The sequence below is a fragment of the Macaca thibetana genome, chromosome 5 (assembly GCF_024542745.1).
Source record: "Macaca thibetana thibetana isolate TM-01 chromosome 5, ASM2454274v1, whole genome shotgun sequence".
NCBI lineage: Eukaryota > Metazoa > Chordata > Mammalia > Primates > Cercopithecidae > Macaca > Macaca thibetana.
The window spans coordinates 119,625,328-119,632,897 of NC_065582.1; the positions used below are offsets into that span (position 1 = coordinate 119,625,328).

The 7,570-nt window shown below is 43.3% G+C and overlaps 1 pseudogene; it reads right to left on the bottom strand.

The window, feature by feature from the left end:
- Nucleotides 1-6,115: 6,115 nt before the first annotated feature.
- On the bottom strand, nucleotides 6,116-6,991 carry LOC126954526 (40S ribosomal protein S2-like; annotated as a pseudogene).
- Between the last annotated feature and the right edge of the window lie 579 nt (nucleotides 6,992-7,570).

Genomic DNA, 7,570 nt, shown 5'->3' on the forward strand with positions numbered 1-7,570 from the left:
TGTTTCTCTCAGGTTTGTCAAAGATCAGATGGCTGTAGATGTGTGGTATTATTTCTGAGGACTCTGTTCTGTTCCATTGGTCTATATCTCTGTTTTGGTACCAGTACCATGCTGTTTTGGTTACTGTAGCCTTGTAGTATAGTTTGAAGTCAGGTAGCGTGATGCCTCCAGCTTTGTTCTTTTGACTTAGGATTGTCTTGGAGATGCGGGCTCTTTTTTGGTTCCATATGAACTTTAAAGCAGTTTTTTCCAATTCTGTGAAGAAACTCATTGGTAGCTTGATGGGGATGGCATTGAATCTATAAATAACCTTGGGCAGTATGGCCATTTTCATGATATTGATTCTTCCTATCCATGAGCATGGTGTGTTCTTCCATTTGTTTGTGTCCTCTTTTATTTCACTGAGCAGTGGTTTGTAGTTTTCCTTGAAGAGGTCCTTTACATCCCTTGTAAGTTGGATTCCTAGGTATTTTATTCTCTTTGAAGCAATTGTGAATGGAAGTTCATTCATGATTTGGCTCTGTGTTTGTCTGTTACTGGTGTATAAGAATGCTTGTGATTTTTGCACATTAATTTTGTATCCTGAGACTTTGCTGAAGTTGCTTATCAGCTTAAGGAGATTTTGGGCTGAGACAATGGGGTTTTCTAAATATACAATCATGTCATCTGCAAACAGGGACAATTTGACTTCTTCTTTTCCTAACTGAATACCCTTGATTTCTTTCTCTTGCCTAATTGCCCTAGCCAGAACTTCCAACACTATGTTGAATAGAAGTGGTGAGAGAGGGCATCCCTGTCTTGTGCCAGTTTTCAAAGGGAATTTTTCCAGTTTTTGCCCATTCAGTATGATATTGGCTGTGGGTTTGTCATAAATAGCTCTTATTATTTTGAGGTACGTTCCATCAATACCGAATTTATTGAGCGTTTTTAGCAGGAAGGGCTGTTGAATTTTGTCAAAAGTCTTTTCTGCATCAATTGAGATAATCATGTGGTTCTTGTCTTTGGTTCTGTTTATATGCCGGATTATGTTTATTGATTTGCGAATGTTGAACCAGCCTTGCATCCCAGGGATGAAGCCCTCTTGATCATGATGGATAAGCTTTTTGATGTGCTGCTGAATCCGGTTTGCCAGTATTTTATTGAGGATTTTTGCATCGATGTTCATCAGGGATATTGGTCTAAAATTCTCTTTTTTTGTTGTGTCTCTGCCAGGCTTTGGTATCAGGATGATGTTGGCCTCATAAAATGAGTTAGGGAGGATTCCCTCTTTTTCTATTGATTGGAATAGTTTCAGAAGGAATGGTACCAGCTCCTCCTTGTACCTCTGGTAGAATTCAGCTGTGAATCCATCTGGTCCTGGACTTTTTTTGGTTGGTAGTCTATTAATTATTGCCTCAATTTCAGAGCCTGCTATTGGTCTATTCAGGGATTCAACTTCTTCCTGGTGTAGTCTTGGAAGAGTGTAAGTGTCCAGGAAATTATCCATTTCTTCTAGATTTTCCAGTTTATTTGCGTAGAGGTGTTTATAGTATTCTCTGATTGTAGTTTATATTTCTGTGGGGTCGGTGGTGATATCCCTTTTATCATTTTTAATTGCGTCTATTTGATTCTTCTCTCTTTTCTTCTTTATTAGTCTTGCTAGTGGTCTGTCAATTTTGTTGATCTTTTCAAAAAACCAACTCCTGGATTCGTTGATTTTTTGGAGGGTTTTTTGTGTCTCTATCTCCTTCAGTTCTGCTCTGATCTTAGTTATTTCTTGCCTTCTGCTAGCTTTCGAATGTGTTTGCTCTTGCTTCTCTAGTTCTTTTAATTACGATATTAGAGTGTCAATTTTAGATCTTTCCTGCTTTCTCTTGTGGGCATTTAGTGCTATAAATTTCCCTCTACACACTGCTTTAAATGTGTCCCAGAGATTCTGGTATGTTGTATCTTTGTTCTCATTGGTTTCAAAGAACATCTTTATTTCTGCCTTCATTTCGTTATGTACCCAGTAGTCATTCAGGAGCAGGTTGTTCAGTTTCCATGTAGTAGAGCGGTTTTGATGGAGTTTCTTAGTCCTGAGTTCTAGTTTGATTGCACTGTGGTCTGAGAGACAGTTTGTTATAATTTCTGTTCTTGTACATTTGCTGAGGAATGCTTTACTTCCAATTATGTGGTCAATTTTGGAGTAAGTACGATGTGGTGCTGAGAAGAATGTATATTCTGTTGAATTGGGGTGGAGAGTTCTATAGATGTCTATTAGGTCTGCTTGCTGCAGAGATAAGTTCAATTCCTGGATATCCTTGTTAACTTTCTGTCTCGTTGATCTGTCTAATGTTGACAGTGGAGTGTTGAAGTCTCCCATTATTATTGTATGGGAGTCTAAGTCTCTTTGTAAGTCTCTAAGGACTTGCTTTATGAATCTGGGTGCTCCTGTATTGGGTGCATATATATTTAGGATAGTTAGCTCTTCCTGTTGAATTGATCCCTTTACCATTATGTAATGGCCTTCTTTGTCTCTTTTGATCTTTGATGGTTTAAAGTCTGTTTTATCAGAGACTAGTATTGCAACCCCTGCTTTTTTTTGTTCTCCATTTGCTTGGTAAATCTTCCTCCATCCCTTTATTTTGAGCCTATGTATGTCTCTGCGTGTGAGATGGGTCTCCTGAATACAGCAGACTGATGGGTCTTGACTCTTTATCCAGTTTGCCAGTCTGTGTCTTTTAATTGGAGCATTTAGTCCATTTACATTTAAGGTTAATATTGTTATGTGTGAACTTGATCCTGCCATTATGATATTAACTGGTTATTTTGCTTGTTAGTTGATGCAGTTTCTTCCTAGCCTAAATGGTCTTTACATTTTGGCATGTTTTTGCAATGGCTGGTACCGGTTGTTCCTTTCCATGTTTAGTGCTTCCTTCAGGGTCTCTTGTAAGGCAGGCCTAGTGGTGACAAAATCTCTAAGCATTTGCTTATCTGTAAAGGATTTTATTTCTCCTTCACTTATGAAACTTAGTTTGGGTGGATATGAAATTCTGGGTTGAAAATTCTTTTCTTTAAGAATGTTGAATATTGGCCCCCACTCTCTTCTGGCTTGTAGAGTTTCTGCCGAGAGATCTGCTGTTAGTCTGATGGGCTTCCCTTTGTGGGTAACCCGACCTTTCTCTCTGGCTGCCCTTAAGATTTTTTCCTTCATTTCAACTTTGGTGAATCTGGCAATTATGTGTCTTGGAGTTGCTCTTCTCGAGGAGTATCTTTGTGGCGTTCTCTGTATTTCCTGGATTTGAATGTTGGCCTGCCCTACTAGGTTGGGGAAGTTCTCCTGGATGATATCCAGAAGAGTGTTTTCCAACTTGGTTCCATCTTCCCCCTCACTTTCAGGCACCCCAATCAGACATAGATTTGGTCTTTTTACATCATCCCATACTTCTTGCAGGCTTTGTTCATTTCTTTTTCTTCTTGTTTCTTTTGGTTTCTCTTCTCGCTTCATTTCATTCATTTGATCCTCAATCGCTGATACGCTTTCTTCCAGTTGATCGAGTCGGTTACTGAAGCTTGTGCATTTGTCACATATTTCTCGCGTCATGGTTTTCATCTCTTTCATTTTGTTTATGACCTTCTCTGCATTAATTACCCTAGCCATCAATTCTTCCACTTTTTTTTCAAGATTTTTAGTTTCTTTGCACTCGGTACATAATTGCTCCTTTAGCTCTGAGAAGTTTGATGGACTGAAGACTTCTTCTCTCATCTCGTCAAAGTCATTCTCCGTCCAGCTTTGACCCATTGCTGGCGATGAGCTGCGCTCCTTTGCCGGGGGAGATGCGCTCTTATTTTTTGAATTTCCAGCTTTTCTGCCCTGCTTTTTCCCCATCTTTGTGGTTTTATCTGCCCATGGTCTTTGATGATGGTGATGTACTGATGGGGTTTTAGTGTAGGTGTCCTTCCTGTTTGATAGTTTTCCTTCTAACAGTCAGGACCCTCAGCTGTAGGTCTGTTGGAGATTGCTTGAGGTCCACTCCAGACCCTGTTTGCCTGGGTATCAGCAGCAGAGGCTGCAGAAGATAGAAAATTGCTGAACAGCAAGTGTACCTGTCTGATTCTTGCTTTGGAAGCTTCCTCTCAGGAGTGTACTCCACCCTGTGAGGTGTGGGGTGTCAGACTGCCCCTAGTGGGGGATGTCTCCCAGTTAGGCTATCAGGGGTCAGGGACCCACTTGAGCAGGGAGTCTGTCCCTTCTCAGATCTCAACCTCCGTGTTGGGAGATCCACTGCTCTCTTCAAAGCTGTCAGACAGAGTCGTTTGCGTCTTCAGAGGTTTCTGCTGTTTTTGTTATTGTTTACTGTGCCCTGTCCCCAGAGGTGGAGTCTACAGAGACAGGCAGGTTTCCTTGAGCTGCTGTGAACTCCACCCAGTTCGAGCTTCCCAGCAGCTTTGTTTACCTACTTAAGCCTCAGCAATGGCTGGCGCCCCTCCCTCAGCCTCGCTGCTGCCTTGCCGCGAGATCGCAGACTGCTGTGCTAGCAATGAGGGAGGCTCCGTGGGCGTGGGACCCTCCTGGCCAGGTGTGGGATATGATCTCCTGGTGTGCCTGTTTGCTTAAAGCGCAGTATTGGGGTGGGAGTTACCCGATTTTCCAGGTGTTGTGTGTCTCAGTTCCCCTGGCTAGGAAAAGGGATTCCCTTCCCCCTTGCTCTTCCCAGGTGAGGCGATGCCTCGCCCTGCTTCAGCTCTCGCTGGTCGGGCTGCAGCAGCTGACCAGCACCGATCGTCCGGCACTCCCCAGTGAGATGAACCCAGTACCTCAGTTGAAAATGCAGAAATCACCGGTCTTCTGTGTCGCTCGCGCTGGGAGTTGGAGACTGGAGCTGTTCCTATTCGGCCATCTTGCTCCGCCCCCCGGGCTTGTGATCTTATTCACAAGTATTCCCATCTTAGTGTGGTACCCGTTCAAGTTGTCTGCATCTTTACTTAGGTTTGAGTTAAAGACTATATCTGCGTAATATCTGGCATCCTCAAGGGAGTAAGAAAGACGTTTTGGAATGCAGTGAAGCTGTCTTCCCTTACACCCTGAAATCACTCACATGTGGGTAGTTTTATATTCTACTTACGCATAAGGATTTCTCTACAAGAAAGATACCCTTTCTGCTTGTATAACTGAATCATTCTCCTGAATTTACAGCTTCAACCCCTCTATCAGTCATTGTGACAGCACTTCACAGCAATACAACAAGAGAGATTGAAGACAAAGACAACTGATCTGCCCACCAGTCAGATGTGATTACAGCTCTGCACATCAATGTTTAGACTACAAGGCAATGTATACCATCTTTATCACAATCAGATGAGCCACTTACTGTTCATTATCTGGGGAAAGCATAAAAGAGAACACATAGTACCAGACATATTGTGTCGTCTTTCTTTCACTGAGAAGTAAAACTGGAGGACAGAAACGAAAATTAACCAATTTAGGGATTCAGAACTTAGCTGAATTTGTTATTTAACATCAGAGATATGTCACCTTTTTATTTTAGTTCTTTGAAGAAAAGATCTAGCTAAGAATACAGGGAGGGAGAGAGGACACTGTAATGTCTCTAATTTTGTTTGAATTTTTGTCATGCTCAGTGTCAGGTAGGAAATACTGAGATGCAATAGAAAGCTGCCCTTTCTTAGGTTGAATCAGAGAAAGAATAACACAAGGTTAGCAAGATCCTGTTTGAAGCATAGCTGGTTATGTAAGAGTCCCAGAAAGGGTAGTATAAAGTCAGTAGAGGATATAAATGGAGTTGATAATGTCATCTAAGTAAGTTCTATTACCCATCTTCCCAGGAATCTGCCCTAACTGTATCATCAACGAGGTATTATTTAAAAAATGGTAGTTTTATACAGCTCAAGTCATCTTTTAATCATGAAGTTCTATTGATAGACTTTTAATGGCAATGCAGAATAATTAATTGACTACACATTGTACACACCTACTTGGTTTTTAAATTAATAGTAATAAGTAAAAAATGTTATATTTTGTATATTTTAATAATTTAAGTCAATTAAATTTTTAGCCTAGGTTTATTTATTTATTTCTTTTCTTTTCTTTTTTTGTAACAGGCTTAATTCACTTTATTTTTCTTGTATAAAAATCCTATGTTGTAGCCAGGGCTGGAGCCTGGGTCCGCTGCACGGAGACTCTGGTGTGGGTCTTGACAAGGTGGTCAGTGAATTCCTGATAGGGAGACTTGGTAAACACAGTCTCCTTCCAGAGGTCAGGGGTCAGGTAGCTGTAGGTCTTAGAGATGGCATCAAAGGTGGCCTTGGCGAAGTTGCCCAGGGTGGCAGTGCAGCCCCGGGCTGAGGTGTAGCGGTTATCAATACCAGCCATCATGAGCAGCTTCTTGGGCACAAGCGCTGAGACGATGCCAGTGCCCCTGGGTGCAGGGATGAGGTGCACCAGCACAGAGCCGCAGCTGCCTGTCACCTTGCAAGGAAGGGTGTGGGGCTTGCCGATCTTGTTCCCCCAATAGCCTCTGCGCACCGGGACAATGGAGAATTTGGCCAGGATGATAGCCCCAAGGATGGCGGTGACCACCTCCTTGGAGCACTTAACACCCGACGGGCCATTGTAGTCCCCAATAGTAACAAACGCCTTGAACCTGGTGCGCTGGGCAGCACGGGTCTGCTTCTGCACCGGCATAATCTTCAAAACCTCGTCTTTGAGAGAGGCCCCCAAGAAAAAGTCAATGATCTCAGATTCCTTAATGGGCAGAGAGAAGAGGTAGATTTCCTCCAGGGACTTGATCTTCATGTCCTTGACCAAGCGGCCCAGCTTGGTGACGGGCATCCACTCCTTATCCTCGGCCTTGCCTCTGCGACCTCCTCAGCCTGGGCCCCGGCCCAGTCCACTGCCGCGATCCCGGCCCGGGATGCCACTGCCGAAACCTCCGCGGAAGCCACTGCGGTTCCCCATCCAAGGGCCACCAGGGCCTCCGGGCCCCCCTGCTGCACCGGCGCCATCCGACATTTGGTGTTTTCTCGGAGAAGAAGCTTTATTTATTTCTTTATTTTGAGACAGATTTATGTCTGTCGCCCAGGCTGGAGTGCAGTGGCACGATCTCGGCTCACTGCAACCTCCACCTCCTGGGTTCAGGCAATTATCCTGCCTCAGCCTCCCAAGTAGCTGGGACTACAGGCACACGCTGACATATCTGGCTAATTTTTTTTTTTTTTTTTTTTTTTTTTTTTTTTAAGTAGAGACAGGGTTTCACTGTGTTGCCCAGGTTGGTACTGAACTCCTGAGCTCAGGCAATCCTCTCCTCTTGGCCTCCCAAAATGCTAGGATTAGAGGTGTGAGCCACCACGCCCGGCCTAGCCTAGGTTTATGGACAATAAAATAGTACCCTTTTCCATTTATTTGGCTCACGTTCAAAACCTTATTCTCTTGCCTTTGCACCCTACATCTAATCCATCAGTAAGTCTTAAGAGTTCCACCTTTAAAGATACCCCAATCTACCATGTCTTACCACACAGCCACCTTCACAACTTTTAGGTTCTTCTAGGAACCTCCTATTGCCTCTCCGAGATTCCACTATTGCTTCACTTC